The sequence below is a fragment of the Eumetopias jubatus genome, unplaced genomic scaffold, assembly GCF_037043125.1.
Source record: "Eumetopias jubatus isolate StellerSeaLion01/CBP00866 unplaced genomic scaffold, mEumJub1_p1.0 scaffold_12, whole genome shotgun sequence".
Classification (NCBI taxonomy): domain Eukaryota; kingdom Metazoa; phylum Chordata; class Mammalia; order Carnivora; family Otariidae; genus Eumetopias; species Eumetopias jubatus.
The window spans coordinates 36995442-37013029 of record NW_028274818.1 but is presented as its reverse complement, the minus strand read 5'-3'; the positions used below and the strand labels follow the sequence as shown (position 1 = coordinate 37013029).

The following is a 17588-nucleotide window of genomic DNA, read 5'->3' as shown; positions in this document are numbered from 1 at the left end:
GAGGCGTACTCACAGAACGCTCGAGCCCCTCACACAACCCAGGACATCGGGTTCTTAGGATCAGGACAGCAGAAGAGGGAGAGAAGGAAGGGAGCCCGGGGTGGGGCGGCGGGGGGGCAAGAGAAAGAGAAAGAATTTGAAAGAATGACTTTCTCCCCAACCACTGAGCCAGTCAACTGTACAAGGGCTTAAGGGATCAGCGAGCCAGGGATATCACAGCTTTTAAAAAATAGTGACACTCATCAAACCAAATCTCATGCAGAAACATCAGTAAATAAAAAAGTCTACAGAGGAACTGTTTTGGGGGAAACAAGGCCTGTTTGGGTTTCCTGCGATCTGTATCCCTCTGGCAACTTTTTTGGGTCATCTTCAGGGTTCCACAGTTTGCTCTTTCAAGATAATAATTCTAACACTACCACTCACACACACTAGTCCTTAGCAGTGTGTAGGCTTACACACGACATCACACGCAGTCCTCACACCAACTCTGTGGCAATACTACCATCGTCACCCTTCTGATGGACGACGTACCCGGGGCCCGAGCTGTCAAGCAACTTCACGTGGCAGAGCAGAACCGCACTCTAGGCTTCCTGACTCCAAGTCCAGTGCTTTTTGCTCTGTGTCATGGCTACAGGGAAATGTACCACATTTCGCCCGACACCTGGACGGAGGTCTGGGTGAGAGGCAGGACAGCCTAGAGACCAGTTCTGGAATCAGACCGTGGGGTTCACTTCCTTTTGTCATCCACTTACCTGAGTCATCTCTTCCTCATCTAGAAAATGGGACAATAATAGCACCTGCCTCTAAGGCTTGGGGTTAGGATTAAATGTGTTCATTCATGTAAATTACTAGCACACAGTGCCTGACGTATAAATAAGCACTTAATATCCGAGGCACCTGGTGAGGGCCCCAAACATGTTTATTGTCAGCATGTATTCAGTGCCTGCTGTGTGCAGAGGCCCATGCCTCATTCTAGTCAGCATGTATTCAGTGCCTGCTGTGTGCAGAGGCCCATGCCTCATTCTACAGTGGGGGAGGACCCCAAGTTACCACACAGTTCCCGTCCCCCAGACAGCTGAGTCCAGGTGGGGACCATGCCTACATACAAAGTACAACAACCAAATGCCCTAAGAGTGTGCCCTAGAGCATGATAAAGATGCTGGCTTGGACACCTTCCCCCAGAGAAACAGACCTCTGTTTGGGGAGCCTACGTGTCACAATATTTTAGCCTACCCCATAATGTACTTCAGAACTGAGATCTCTCAGTAGTAGCTAGAAGTCTGCTTGTTGAGCAAGTTTCTGGGCTAGATTCCATAGCAGGTTACCATGTGAGACACACAGAGCTGGACCATTGGGCCAGCTCCTAGACCATTCTTCTTCCTCCCCACTAGCCACTCCTCATTCCCCCATCACTCAGAGGACCCAGGCTGGTGCTGGACCTTTTTCTTCTCTCCAGGCTCATTTTTCTGGTGAGCTCATCTTGGCTCCTGCCCTATATAGAGGCCATCCGAGGCTGACAGCACCCCAATTTCTATCCACAATCTGGACCTCTCCTCATTCCAAGTGCCTGGTCCACATCTCCCTGTTCGTTCACCAGACACCTCTGTAGTAACACAGTCAACCCCGCCCAACCTGCTCCTCCCAAGGCCTTCCTCCACCTCAGCAAAATGGCGCCACCAATCACCCTACTGCTTGGGCCAAAACTTTGGAATCACTCTTGGCTCTTCTTACTCTGCACCCCACAACACAGATCCTCCCAGCTCTTCTTTCAAACATCTCAAACTGCTGCTCCCTACTTTCAGCACAACTACTCTGCTCTAAGTCAGCATCCTCTCCCACTGGAAACAGCATTAATCTCTTAGCTGGCCTCCTGCCTCTGCCCTTCCCCATAGAGCTCAGTCACACCCCAGAAGCCAGAGCCATCTGTTTAAAAACAAAAGTCAGATATTCCACTCCTCAGCCCCAGTGGCCCCATCTCTCGGGCTTACAGCCAGTGTTCTTCGCGTCCTGCATGATCTGGCCTGTCCTCAGTTTCTAGCACTCTCCTCCTTGTGCACACATTCCAGCCACACTGGCCTCGCTTCTTCCTAACCAGCGCGAGAGCCTTTCCTTGCTGTCTGTCCGCCTGATGCCGGAATGGCTTGTTCCCACACTTCAGGTATCTGCTCAAACGCTACCTCACAAGTGAGGCCCTCCTCGACTGCCCCACTCGGAAACACCACCTCCCTGACGCCACACCCCCTCCCCTGAGGCATTTCTCTCCAAAGCACTCACCACCGTCAGGCGTGGTATAGGTTTACTTCTTTACCTCCGAACTTCCCCAGCCAGAATACAAGCTCTGTGGGGGCAGAGGGGTTTCTTTTGTTTACTGAGGCCCTGACACTGGACGGTGCATGTGATAGGTACACCATAGACACTGACGGAGAGTATCTGATACTGAACGGATCCCTTACCAAAAGCTTCATTTCCCACCCATCCTGCTTCCCAGTGCCTAAACCTTCTCATCTCAACCCTTTCTAAGTCCTGAAATGCCACCAGTTCCAGCTAGACGGGGCAAAGCTGGCTAATAATGCTAGCTGACTTGGGGAGGGGGAGTCAGGGTCAGGAGGGGAGGGTCCAGCCAGGCGCGGCTGGAAAAGTGGAGTTTGAGCCCCACTCCTTACCCCTACTAAAGTGAACTAGACCCTGGGGATGTGTCACAGGGGGAGCCAGGTACTGGGGAAGGAGAGGAAGACGCCGAGAAGGATTTTTAAAGGTAGACAGGCCAACCTTTCGGTCAATAAACATGTTTGGGGCCCTCACCCAGGTGCCTCACAAGGTGCTAGAGAGTTGACACATTTGCCAGGGTCGCTTTTCTGGAGGCTTCATCATGCAGACAGGTAACAGAGTTGGAGGCCAGGTTTTCCTTTTCAGCCCATTCTCTTGTTTTCAGTATCTATTTCAAACCTTTCTCTTCTCCATAAACCTTGACCACGCCCCCCCCCCCCCCCCCCGGCCACCCGCCAGGGCCCGGCCCCTTCTCACCCAGAAACTTCACTTCCTACTGCACAGAAAAAAATAGAAGTCTTCAGACCAGAACGACCTCCACTTCCTGACATCAGTCCTGCGTGTCTTCCTGCATGGGGGGCCCCTGCTCTGCCCTCTCCCTCCCAGGGCATGTTAGAGGTGACCTCTGAATTAGGGCAACCTCTCCCCCTGTCCTGAACTCCTGCCTTCTCAGGGGGGACTGGACTTAACATCCATTGTCTCCCACCCCACCTTCTTCATCGCCAACTTCTCCTGGTCGGCTGGCTCCTTCCATCAGCGCTCACACAGGTCTCTCCAGAGAGCAAAGCAACACTAAAAATCCACACGCTCATATTTCTCAAAGTTTGAGCTCTCTCCTTCCTTCACAGCCAAACTTCTTCATTCACCCTCACCCTTCCCAGTGGAGTGACCGTCTCCACTGGCCTCTCTTCAATCCAATCCTCAGCCCATTCCAGCCGGGCTCACATCCTCACCAAGCCACCCAAAGCAGCAATGGCTGGGTCACTAATGCCAATGGTCTGTTTTCAGTCTTCATCTTACCTGGCTTCTCAGCAATGTCTGACATTGTTGCCCCCCAATCCCTCCTCCAAACACACACTCTCCCTTCCGCTTCCCTGAAACCACACTGCCCAACACCAGAGACAATGCATGAACTAACAGCTCCCAACCATCTCTCTCTCCCCACCCTGGACCTCCTCTGCATCTAGACTCACATTCAGGCTGCCTACACCATGCCTCCTTCTGACTGTCCTGCAGGCACTCCAAAGCTAACACATCCCCTCTCCCAAGTTGCTCTCTCTCCAGAGCTCCCTTGTAGTGAAGACCCACTCTTTACATTCCTTGGCATCATCTGGCCAATGCCTTCCCGCCCCCTCCCCATCCTATCAGTCACAGAGGCCCCCTGAGTGTACCTGACGGGTACATTCCATCTTCTTCTCTCCACCACCCTCACAACCAACACCCTAATTCAAACCACCACCCCTGTCAGCTGGGCCCACCGCACAGCCTCCTACAACTAGTCTCCCTCACCCACTCGCTCCTCCAGAGCATTTTTCACACAGAGCCTAACTGAGCTTCTGAAAACACCAAGCTGCGTCACTCACACAATCTTTTCACGGCCTCCCAATCCTCTTAATGTCCCCAAGCCCTAACACATGCTGCAGCGGTCCTGCCTACATCCCCAGTGTCATCTGGGAGCCCCCTTCTCCCCCTGCCCATTCTCCATCCTCCCTGGCCTCCCTGTCATTCTTCACACACGTGGCAAACCTGCCCCCGCAGCCTTCACCCCGCTGCTCTCCCTCTCCCTCTGCTCAAGCTTCAGTCTCTGCCGGAAACAGCCTGTCCGCCCTCGCCTCTCTCTCACTGAGCCAAACGCCCCCTGAGGCCAGCTGAAGCATGTCATACTCAGCTAAGCCTTCCCAAGCCTCCTTAGCCAGGTTCGGTCCCCTCTTCCTCCTCGTATGCTATTCATCACACTCTGCTTCTCCTCCACAGCACAGGCTGTGATTGCAATTCGTTTCTTTATGTAATTATCAGTTCAATATTTATCTGCACCAGCAAACAGAAGGCAGGGCTGGGGCCGGGTCTTTTTCAGGGTGCTGGCAGAGCAAACGCTCAGATATCTGAGTGAATGAAGAGCTACCACTTTAGGGGCCTACAATGTGCTAGAAGCTTACATGGGTTGTTCCCACTTCGCACAGCAGCCCAACGAGGTATAGGCACTAGTCTTATTATTCGTGTTCCCATTCTACCCATTAGGATTATAGAAACGTATTCAAGGGGCCACAGGTGGTAAGTGCTGCCTTAATCTCAGGCTGGTCTCCTCTCAAAGCCACTACACCACACTTCCCTCAGCACCTGACACACAGAAGGAGCTCAACCAAGAGGGACAGATGGAGTACCCACTATGTCATCTCTTTGGTCCTCACAGTCACCCTTGAGGCCTACAAAGAAGAATTACAATTCCCCTCTCCCAAATGAAGGAAGAAAAAGGAGTCTAGGGGTTCAAAAGGTCACCAGCAGTAGGTGGCCATGCTGGGCTAGTCCTAGGTCTCCTGGCTTCTATCTAGAGTGATTTTCTCCCAGCATAATCACAGCTAGGCATGGATGGGTGAAATTATGCAGGGAAGCCATGCAGAAAAGAGGTAACATAGCAGGCCTGAGACTGCCATCCTTAGAAAGTACTGCTTCCAAGGATGGCCCTTGGTTAACCTCTTGGAGGGTGGATTTGTGGCAGGTTCTCCTAACTGATTCAGGTGGTGCACTGTGCCCAAACTGTTTTTGCAAACAATGTGATTATTGCTGAGCACCTGTTTTTCTTCTGCAGGTCTGGAATTTTGGTATAAGTTAGGCAGAGGATGCCTACAGGACCAGTCCTCAATAAAAACCCTGGACACTGAGTCTCTAATGAGCTTTCCTGGTAGACAACATTTCACACATTGTCACAATTCATTGCTGGAGGAATTACGTGACCCTCTGTGACATCGATGGTGGGGAGGACTCTTGGAGCTTGCGCCTGGCTTCCTCCAGACTTCGCCCTGTGTGCCTTTTTCCTTTGCTGATTTCGCTTTATATCCTTCCACTGTAACGAATCGTAGCTGTATGACTATATGCTGAATCCTGTGAGTCCTCAGAGAATATCACGGAACCTGGTTGTGGTCTTGGGGAAGCATTCCCAACAAGAGATGAAGTTGAGTTTTCTTTGAAAAGGGTGAGGGGCATGAATTAGTCGATTAAAACAGGAGGCATTCAAGGCAGAAGAAATGATGTGAAGAAAGTTGGAAACAGACAAGTCAGATGGAGAAGACCCTACAGCCATTTGACATAGTCAAGCAGAGCTGACATTGAAAGAATCAAGCCTCACGCCTGCAGGTGGAAGAGATGGGTGCTAGAGAAGTTGCACTTGTTCGAACGGTCCAGCATCAGTGAAGTGAACCACTTGAAGTCACACATATGGAACCAGTGCCAAGCTGGTTGTCCACAGCTAACATCCACAGCGTCAGACATTTCTCAGAAAGGTCTACAGAAGTGCCACCGAGCAGGTGAAGCAACATCCCAAATTACTGGCTTTTCAAATAAACCACCTTAATGTGAGGAAGTCAGTCTGCTCCAGAATAATCTACTTCCCATCCACGAAGGGCAGCTGTTCACTCCTTCCTTTGTCCCTTTGAAATGCCTCTGCTCATAGTCCAATATCCCTCCCATCCCTCCGGTCCACTTCTCACTCCTCAGGAGGGCTTCCTGGAACAACCCCACCCAACTGTCGAATCACTTCTTTTATTCTGCAACTCCTTAGCATGGAAGCCTTCACTTTATGTTAACTCGTTTGCCTTTAACCCAGGGAAGCATGGTCAATCTTCCTAGGTTGTATCATAGGTATCTTCCCAGCCTCTTCCTCAGAATCTTAATGTCCTGAAGGCAAAAGAGGGACTTTCATGACTGTTTGGCTTCACCCCACCCACTTGCCTCCATCCTCCAGCATCGAGAGCCCCTCTATCAGAGGGCTCAGTGCACAGCCTGGCTATTCCAAGCTACGCCCCCCCGCCCCGGTTGGGTAGCACGGAAAGGGCTCTGGCTGGCAGCTTTGCACCCAGCTAGCTTCACTCCACATCCTGCTCTGGTGGCCTAGCTGGCCACTAAAAGAAGGGCTTTGCTCCTGGTAATCAGGCCAGTGCCTGTATTTTGCTTTCCAAATCCTTCCTATCTCTTCTGCTGGGTGCCTGATTCACCTCCCTACCCAGCACTATTTTCCCTCCAACGCGGCAGCTGCTCTGCCCACAAATTATTCTAAAGACTGGAATCCTGCCCCTAAAACCTCCCTGGGGCCAGGCCTCCCGTATCTGCTGCTGTCTGCCCTCTGCCTGCCAAGGGCTTGTCCCAGCTTCTCCCCGCCATGCCCTGCCCCATCCCAGCTCACCTGCCCACCCCCCGGCCCCCAAAACTGAGGTCTGCCTGGTGTAGAGATTACAAAGTGACAGCACCAGGCTAGTATAAACGATGGTCTGCCCTGGCACTTGGCAGTTCTTTTGTTTGTCTGTTTTTAATTTAAATTTGAATGCCTTTAGGCTAGATACACATTTTGCGCCTCCCCAGAGACCCCACAACTCCCTACTGCTATCACACACATGGAAGAAGAAAACCAGCTTTGCTGACTACCCACCAGACACCAGGCTATGGGTACGTATTGGCTCATTTAATCCTTCCACCGACCGCAAGTGAGCGACATTACTATCTCTGTGGAAGCACGGAGGCTCCTGGAAGTTGGGCTTGCCCAACTTGCCCAGATCATACAACTACAACCAGCAAGCCATAAATTCAGATTCGGACCCAGACCTCCCAGCTTCTGAAAAGTCCACACTATTTCCACTATGTATTTATGGCGGCCCCTCTGCAGCGGGCAGGAGGGGAAATGGGAGGAGGGCAGGGCAGCACATGAATGCACAATTAAGGTAGTCCAGGAAAGAGGTCACCTGGATGGGAACTCAAGTAGCAGCCGTGGTGCCCAGCACCGGCTGGAGGAGACAGGCCAGACGTTATGGTGGGAGAACCATGGTGTCTGCACGGGTTAGGGAGAACTCAGAGCTTCCTTCTCTTCAGATGACTTGGGTCAGGTGTCTAAGGGGCTCCTGAAACATCATGGTGAAGGTTTTGTGTGTCACAAATCAAACTGGCTGGGAAGAGAGCTGGGGGAGAGACAGAATCCTTTCCTTAGGGTGTTGGTTTAAGCCTTGGGAGGTCAGGAGGGCTCTAGGGAGAGGAGCGCAGGGGATAGAGGGCCAGCCTGAGGACACAGCCTGGGCTTCATACCAGCACTTGCAGGGCAGGAGGATGAGAAGCTCGAGGTCAAGGAAGGGAGCGTCAGTGGGGACAGTGGGGCACCCTCCAAGGAGATGGGCAACAGCTGCAGAGCAGGCTGGCGACTGAGGATTACCAGGCCCCAGAAACCCTCGGGCAATCTGAGCAGCAGGGCAGGTGCATGGCACTGAGTGAGGAATACAGCATAAGTGCAAGTGCTCGCTGCTCTTTCCAGAAGCTTCTCAGTAAAAGGGAGAGAAGAGGGGATGCAGAAACGTGGGGTTTTCCTGTTTAACAGAGGCTGAACTAGTGGGGCAGAGGAAGGAGTCAGTGGTCAGGCAACAACGGAGGTAACCTGTCAGAGGGAGGAAAGGGCTGAATCAGGGGTGTAAGGTGGAGAAGGTGTTCTCCCATGGGTCAGGAGAGTACCTTTTCCCTGAGAGAAAACAGACCATGGGGGAAATCCCAGGGATGTTCTGAACTGGTGAGCAGAGAAGCCTATGGAGCGCGTGTCCAGCCATGAGGCACAGGGAGCTGCTGAAAGTGAGATGGGTCCCCCTTCCCTGCTCACACCCCCCAGGGAGGGGCGCTCCCCAGGCTCCATGATTCAACGCGGGGCCCACAGACCCTGCAGGTACATGCAGACGTCCCCTGCCCTCATTGCCACCTGATCTTAGCATGCACCACCACCTGCCTCCTGATAACAATATGCAGACTCATCACTGTCGCTGCAAATGGGTTTTGAATTTTTCTGTCAGGACTGATGAGTATTTTCACTTTTATTTCCTCTTTGGTCTTCTAGCCCACTTCCTCACAAGACAGGGCCTGCTGGGGGCCATATGGATCCACTGCTGTCTGACCTTCCAAATAAAGCTTTTCTCTGGGCCAAGCAACAAACTCAGAGGGGCCTAACCCTGGCCTCCGCCGTGGCAGGAACCCTCCAACCCTGGGGAATCACTTCTGCCCCTGTGACCTGTTCTCTCCCCCAACATACACACACACAGACACCCACACAGCTCTGCTTCAGTGATGACTCCCGCCCCAGAGGAGCCTCAGTAAAAGCCACCATCTGGGCAGAAAAAGCTCTTGAGAGACTGGGTCTGCCACTGCTCCCCCCTTCCCTCGGTCAGTTAGCTCTGGAAGACCCCGGATCAATCCTGACTTCCCCTAGCTGAAATAACTGAAGAGCACAGGACGTAGAGCCCAAAGACTTGGGCTAGGGTCCTAGACGGTCCCTACATTCTGTGAGATCTTCCCAGTCACTTCTGAGCCCCAGCTTGCAGCCAGCTAAGTGGAAGGAACAGCACCTGCCTCTCCCGGGGAGGCAGGGAGAGGTTAACCAGGTAAGAAAGGCTATTTTCAAACTGCCCAGAGCTCTTCTGATTTCTGGGATCTAAGCAAGTCCTGCTGGCAGCTCAGCCTCTCTAGAGCCCCGCCCGGCACCTGTCCCCCAGCCATCAGCCCCTAGCAGCCTCCGAGCCCAAGGGAGACACATCTCAAATGAATTCGACACTGACATCTGTTTAGGCCGACTCTATGCTAGACTCCAGGATACCAACAAGAATAGACACGGATCTTGCCCCCAGTTCACTCAGCTGGGCAGAGCTAAGAGCGGATGTCTGTTTGCGTGGCGGCCAGGGCAGAGTCTCCAGAACCTGCTCCATGTCGGTGGGAATAGACCAGACATGCGTCACCAGAGTCCAGACTGAGGAGGAGGTGGGCAGATTTAGCTTCCAGGGTGGGGGCCTGGAAGCAGACACCTGGCCCAGCATGGGAGCCTAAAGGGTTACTACATGCAGTGCTTCGCCCTCACCATCTGGGAGATGTGGACAATAATCCTGCTTTGTTCTGACTTCCTAGGATCTCATGGAGGACAAAATGAGAACAGCAGTGAGAAAATGCTTCAAAAAGGAAAGAGTTTTATAAACATGGACTTATTTTTCTTCAGGGTCCTCTGCAGTGAAGCTGAGATAATCACAGAAGGTCGGTTTCTCTAAAATGCTGGCGAGCCTTTCCCATGGGTAGCCTAACAGGACTGACTCAGAGGCACCCAGCTCTCTTGGCTGCACATCATACGCCACTGAAATATCCCACTTACTGCACTTGGTACTGTCATGGATGGGGCCTCCTCTCCTTTCCCTATTCTTCCCACTGCCCTGCCACCCAGGGCCAATGGGTACTCAGGTGATGGCTTGCTGACAGATGGACACACTGCCCATCCTGCTCCCATTGCCTCAGACCTCAGCCCAGAGGACCTGAGAAAATCACCTCCTCCATCACTGCCCCTCCAGCAGGATGTCCAGAGGCTAGCTCGGATAGGAGACTTTCTTCCGCTTCCGTCTAGGATGGGGGTAGGGAGATTCCAGGATCTGAGTGCTTACCCATTCCACAGAGTTCAAAACAAAACAATAACAAAACCAAGAAAGAGTCTACAGGGGCTGGGTATTTTCTGCTTGCACCTCACACACATCTGTCTTGCGGCAATGTCTGTCCTGTGCAAACTGGAGTAGAACTGGGGGGGGAGGGGAGGAGTGTTCAGATGATGCGTGTTCACCCAAACCCTCAGCAGTGCTAACACGCTTTCATGGCCCACGTGAGAAGGGCAGAGCGGCCAGCAGCACTCCGGATTTGGGAGGTCCTCCCCGGCCTTTGCAGGCCTAAAACTCCCTCACACGCACTGAGCCCGTTCTATTCCCAGAAGTACTTCAGTGTCTTTGCATTTTGTCTTCCAGAGCCCTTTTAAAATGCAAACGCCCCTGGAAGAAGAAACCGTATTCCACTGGCCCCAGCCACACAGCACCTGTGCCCAATAAATATTTACAGAATTAAATTGGTTACTAGATGCCTGTCCTCACAGGACACGGGTGGGAGCCCAGGGCTGAGAAGGGTGGGGCTGCAGGGACAGCCTGGGCAGGGAGCCACGCCTCCTTCCACCTACCTCACCGCTCGCCCCGAGCAGCCCGGCCAGCCACAGCGAGATAACTTGAATTAGGAGAAAGTAAATCTGAAATAGCCAAATATGGAAACTCTTCAGGAGGGGGCAGAACGAGCCGTGAAAGCCGGCAGCGGCTGAGCGGCGCAGCGGAGTGAACCACAGGAGCGTGGCCCCGGGATTCACTGAAAAGTCTCAGAACCGCCAAACCCCTGCAGGGCAGGAGCAAGGGGGAGGCAATCTGGCCTGGAAAACCCAGATCCTACCAATTTTCTGCGTGTCCCTGAGCAACTCACTCCACCTCCCTGAACCTTGGTTTCCTCCAAGACCCCTCTGAGCTCAGCTTAGGGTGTGTGTGCATGCAGTGTTGTGTTTTGTCTCGTGTTGTGTCGTGTTGCTAAATGAGCACGCTCAATCGAACAGTTTGTGGAGGTTTCCATTCATCCCAATATTCCAGTTTCATTCCGGAGGGCTCTGGTCGGAGAAGTCCTGCAGAAGTGGCGGGGGTGCCTAAGGGTACGGAGGGAGAGCCTAGGGTTTGCAGTGTGTGTGTGTACCGGGCTCGCCCGAACTCCCCCCACCCCCTCCTGCGTCCCCCAACCTGAACCTGGTCCCTCCAATCTACAGCCGCGCTCTGGACCAGCTCCCCAGCTCCGGACCCCCAGTTGCGTCCACACCGCACCCTTCCCCTGCTAAGAAAACCCGCTCCCAGCCGCAGAGCCCAGCTGTCTCCCGCACCGCCCCCCCCCTCCATCTTACCCCCTCGCCTGCAGCAGCGGCCACCTGCCGGGCGGGCTGCCCCTGCCCCGGCCCGGCCGCCTCGCGCCCAGCCTCCCCCCCGCGACCCCGCCGCGCCCTCCCCGCACTGGTCGGAGCGCTGGTCGCGGGACTCGCTGAACGCGAGCGGGGCGGGAGGGGAGGGTGGCCAGGACCGGGGCTCCAGCAGCCCGGCGCCGGGCGCGGGGAGGAGGCTGAGGGGCTCGTGCCGCTGCGGCGCTTTCGGTTTCAAAGCAAACGGGACGGGCCGAAAAGCGCTCTTCGGTCCCCTCACTCCAGCCCTACAGCTGTGGGGCTGGTCGCTGCTGCCACCGCCGGGGCGGCGACCTGCCGGGACTCACGTATGGCTCCGCGCGGGGTGTCCGCTGGCGCGGGTCCGCAGGCGCGCGGCTACTCCAGGCAGGGGCCGGAGGCGAGGCGGGGGCGAGGCTCTCAGCCCCCGATCCCTGCGAGCAGAGCCCTGCTGGGGGAAGAAGGAGGGCGGGCCCGGGACCCGGGAGGGGCGGGACCTGGGGCGGGGCCCGCGAGCGGTCTGGGCTAGGGGCTCAGGCCCCGGGGAAGGGCGGAGGCGCGGGAAGGTGCTCGGTAGATCGCTGAGAGAACAGTTACCGAGCAATTAGAAGACTAACCCACCCTCACTAGAATCACAAGTACTTACAAATAAAAAGCTTCTCAGATTTTCCTCAAGTGCCTCTGAACTGTATACATCTTACCCTTCAACTTGGCACAACCAAATTCAGCCTACCCTTTTTCATGCTTTGACCCCCAATCAGTTCTTCTTGATCTTCCTTAGCAGTAGCGCAAATTTGCCAGCCCTCCTCCTTGCTGCTGGTCTAGCAATCCCTTAGAGATGTCGAGGTTGCCCTTGGAGCAAGGGCTTCCCAAACATCTCTTTGGATTTTCTAAATTACCTTGCGAAGTAGGCCTGGTCCTCCTCATTTTACCTATAAGCTATCTGAGGTCCAGAGAAGTGACCTGAAGTGAAGTGTCAGAAGCCGTGCTCTAGCTACAACTTGAATCCGCCTCTCCCTACTCCTAAACACAGGACTCTTTCTTACAATACCTCTCTCCATGAGCATCTGCTCTGAATGATATTTGTAGTCTATATCAATCTCCTCTGTGGGGGCACCTGGGTGGCTCAGTAGGTTAAGCGTCTGCCTTCCGCTCAGGTCATGATGCCAGGGTCCTGGAATCGAGCCCCACATTAAGCTCCCTGCTCAGTGGGGAGCCTGCTTCTCCCTCTGCCTGCTGCTCCCCCTGCTTATGCTCTCTCTCTCTCTCTGACAAATAAATAAAATCTTTTAAAAAATAGATTTATATATATAAATCTCCTCTGTGAAGGTTGATGGAGCATGAAGAGCATGGACTTTGGAATGAAATAGACTGAACTCCAATTCTAGCTTCTTCACTTTCAGGTAGGCAAAGTTGGGCCTAATCTGACCGCCTTGAGTTTTAATTACTCATCAGTAAAAGGGGAGAATTAGTGAAATGCACAACCCAGATATGCATAGGAGCCAGGCGGGAAACAGACATACATACTCTGGGCTCCTGACACTGTCACTGACTGTGATTCAATGGTCTCTCCCCCCTTCTCCTCCCCATCAACTGAAGAAAGCAAACAATTTGTCCCTAGAATCATATCAGAGTTTTAAATATAATGAAATCAGATTCTGGGATAGATAGTGAATCTTTAATTGTGGGAAGTGGGGGCTGCATGACTTCAGGGCTAGGAATCTAAGTCAGGAGGTAGAGGAATTTTCGACAGGTATTAGTTGGAACTAAAGGACATGTTCCCAGCTCCTCATGTTGATTGCAGAATTCTGGGCAAGGTGTCTGGGAGAATAGAGAAGACAGACTCTGGGAATAAACCAGTCTGATGGAAGAGACATGATTCCTTACCTTGAGAATCTTGAAGACGGATGGGAAAGACAGGATGTAAATGTACATATAAAATCAATATTAAGTGCTTGCTGATGATAGCTAACATTTATAGTCTTATCATATGCCAGGTACTGTTCTCAGTGCTTTATTCATATTAACGCATTTAATCATCAGCCCTATTTTATAGATGAGAAAACTTGTCTCTTGAACAATTTGCCCCAAATTGCAAAATTCTTAGTTTGGGAAAGATGGGATTTCAACCTGGGAAGTCTGCTTCTGGCACTATTAGCCATCACACCACCGTGCCCCTCAAAGAAATGGTTGGTGTAAATTCAAACAAAATAACTTTAATGAAGGAGACAAATTTTAGCAATTTTAGTGTTCTGAAAATATTTGCAATGTTATGAACAGAACCCAGTCTTCAAACTAAATTCATCTATAAAAATAAGGGCAATGAATTGTGTAAGACTGTTGAATCACAGATCTGTACTTCTGAAACAAATAACGCAACATATGTTAAGAAAAAAGAAAAAGAAGAAGATAGCAGGAGAGGAAGAATGAAGGGGAGTAAGTCAGAGGGGGAGACGAACCAGGAGAGATGATGGACTCTGAAAAACAAACTGAGGTTTCTGGAGGGGAGGAGGGTGGGGGGATGGGTTAGCCTGGTGATGGGTATTGAGGAGGGCACGTTCTGCATGGAGCACTGGGTGTTATGAACAAACAATGAATCATGGAACAGTACACCAAAACAAATTATGTAATATATGGTGATTAACATAACAATAAAAAAATTAAAAAAAATAAGGGCAAGACTAGAGTATACACTAAATTTTTGCCCAAAAGAAAAGGGCTCAATTTTTTATCTGTCTCTTATAAACACTCTAAGTTTATCCTCAAACTTCAAAAAGACATGGCTTTCAGCTGTTTCATTTGCTGGATAAATTAATAGGGTAAGAGATCGCAGCCCTGGCGGTCAATGGAAAGATTGTGCTGATGCAGCGGGAAGGGCGCCACCTATTGGAAAAGTAGATGGATGTATTACCTTCCTCATGCTGCCCTTCTGTGACAAGACTGATCAATATAGGCAGTTAGAGCACAGTAAAAGGTCATATCTTCCATCACCTAGAAGTCAGTGAGCTCAAACAAAAAGCAAAAATATTCTTCTTGGGCCTTAGATTGCACCTCTAACTTCCACTGTAAGTCACAGTGGAAAGTCTTTGCCTGTAATGGAACCACACATGGAAAGTATGATATAACAGCAAAACCTCTGGGTGCTGAGCACATAGAATGCTCACTTGCTCACTAAGTATGTCCTGCATTGAGGCAATAAATGAATGAATATCTGTGGGTTTTCTGTATTTAAATTCTTGACCCAGTGATATGTGGTCCCTTTGCTTTCATCAAATAACCTTTAACCCAGCTCTGCCTGTCAGTGGGCTGACCACCACAAGAAGAGAGGCAAAGGAGTGCTGGAGGCAGGGAGCTTTTCCCAGGATGGGTGTAATTAAAAAAAAAAAAAAGACTCATTTTCCAAAGACTCTTTTTCCAAAGGTATATCCATTGTCTGGGAGTACCACGGTTTATTTATCCATTCACATGATGAAGGACATCTTGGTTGTTTCCAATTATGAATTGGAATTAATTGGCGATTATGAATAAGGCTACTATCAATCTGAATGCAGGTTTTGGTGGGATATACATCTCTATATAGTCTCTATTTGTTCCAGAGGATCTCTCACTCAATATACATGTTTTGCCCTCTCCTTCTCTGTTCATGGTTTGTGTGATCAACAGCCTTTTTGTTGGAGAAATTAGATTTTTATTGTTTTAAAATTAGGCCTGCTGTCTTCACTGTATGCTTGGCTAAATGCAGATTTTGTCCATTTTGACAGTTCCTTTAATAAAGTTCACACATGCAATTCCCATCAGTGCTTGGAAAAAACATTTTAACATGTTAACTCGGCATAGTCACTGTAAGGCATTAAAAATATTTTTAAGGTTATTATTTAGCTTTAGGAACAATGAAATAAGATCATGGGCTTGATTGGCACAATCTGGTTCTGTGAGACTTTGTAATTGGTCAGTAACAAGGAAACCATTTATTCAGTCTTTCTTTCTTTCTCTTTCTTTCTTTCTTCCTTTTTTCTTTCTTTCTTTCTTTCTTTCTTTTCTTGACAATAGAGCCTACTCTATATGGAGAGGTTTTATTTATTTTGTTAAAGATTTATTTATTTATTTTAGGAAGAAAGAGAGAGAGAGCAGGGGGAGGGGCAGAGGGAGAGAAACTCAAACAGACCCTGAACTGAGCAAGGAGCCCGATCTCAGGACTCTGAGATCACGACCCTGAGATCACAACCTGAGCTGAAACCAAGAGTCGGATGCTTAACTGCCTGAGCCACCCAGGCACCCCTATATGGAGAGATTTTAAACAATGCTCTTACAACCTTGGTTAGCCACATCCTCTGTTTCACAGAAAACAGGACAGAAGCATTAAGAAGGAAAGGCATAAGCTCAGGAAAGGGCTTATCCTGGGAAAAGCTGACAAAGTTCAAATGTCTTTGACTCCAACACCGTAGTCTATGACCTTGCCCCTCTATCCTGAGAAACCACGTACAATTCTCAGAAGGCACAACAAGGGCCTCTCATTATGGTTCACAATCCTGGGGCTGCTGCATCCATTGCCCACACTTTGGTTACATATTTTTTCTTTCTTTTAAACATATTTACTGTTATACTTTCAATACCACAAAATCCACCCAATCAATGAATTTTAGTAAATTCAGTTATGCAACCATAACCACAATAAAATTTTAGAACAAAACCATCACCCCATGTGTCGTTTTATAGTCCATTCCCTACTCCCAGTCCTGGACTCGGGCAAGAGCAGATCTGCTCTTTCTATAGTTTTGCATTTTCTGAAAAATTTATATAAATAACTACACAGTATTTTGTGTCAATTGGCATAATGTTTTGAGGTTCATTCAATTTGTTGCATATATCAATAGTTTCTCCCTTTTTATTACTGATTAGTAGTATGCCATTGTATGGATACTCCCCATTTTGTTTATCTGTTCACCAGCTGATAGACATTTGGGTTATTTCCAGTATTGGGTTATTATGAATAATGCTGCCATGAACATTAGAATGCAAGTTTTGTATGGACATACATTTTCATTTCTCTTTAGGTAGGTACCTAGGAGTAAAATACCTGAGTTGTGTTGTACGTGAACATTTAATCTGTTGGAAATTGCCAGTTTTCCAAAATGGCTATATCACTGCATCATATTACATTTCTACATTTCTCCACAACCCTGGCAACAGTTGGTATTGCCAGTCTTTTTAATAGTAGCCATTCTAGTGGGTGTTATAGGTGCCTCGTTGTGGCTTTACTTTGCGTTTCCCTTATGAATAATGATGTGACATCTTTCCTTGTAGTCCTTTGTCATTTGTCATTTGCATAACTTCTCTATCCAAATGTCTATCCAAATTTGCTACCCATTCTAATTGTTTTCTGTTGTTTTTGCCCTCTTATTATTGACTTATAAGAGTTCTTATTACTGGATTCTTAAGAGTTCATTATACATTCTGGATACAAATCAGATAATATATCTGTAAATGTTTTTCCCTTGTCAATAACTTGCCTTTATTTTCTTAGTTGCATCTTTTGAAAAGACGTTTTTAAATTTTGAAGAAATCCAAATTATCAATTTTTTTCTGTTTTTTATCATTCTTTTGATGAAGTATCTTATTCTAGGAATTTATAGTTTCAGTTCTGACACCTAGGCCTATGATCCATTTCTAGTTCATTTTTGTACACAGTGTGAAATAAGGATGAAGGGTTTTTTTTGTTCTGGGGGGGTTTTTTGGCATACAGATATCCTACCCTTTCTGCCATTGAACTACCCTAGCACATTCATTGAAAGTCAATTAACCATGTATGTGTGAGTGTACTTCTGGACTCTATTCTGTTCCACTGATCTATATGTCCATCTTTACACCCTTTATAACAATCAGTTAGTGCAAATCCCCAGTGTTTTTTTTTAAGATTTTATTTATTTGAGAGAGAGAGAGAGAGAGAGAGAGAGAGAGAGAGAGAGAGAGAGCATGAGTGGGGGGGAAGGGCAGAGGGAGAGAAAGAGAGGGAGAGAGATCTCCAGCAGACTCCCCCCTGAGCAGG

General features: G+C 49.7%; 1 protein-coding gene across 1 annotated transcript in view; it reads right to left on the bottom strand.

Annotated features, from left to right (window-relative positions):
- The window catches only part of TRAF5 (TNF receptor associated factor 5), a 46692-nt gene extending 34691 nt beyond the window's left edge, over positions 1-12001 (bottom strand). The window contains exon 1 of the mRNA XM_028125748.2: positions 11872-12001. The gene's annotated coding sequence lies outside the window, so the exon portion shown is untranslated. The remainder of the gene's footprint in view (positions 1-11871) is intronic.
- Between the last annotated feature and the right edge of the window lie 5587 nt (positions 12002-17588).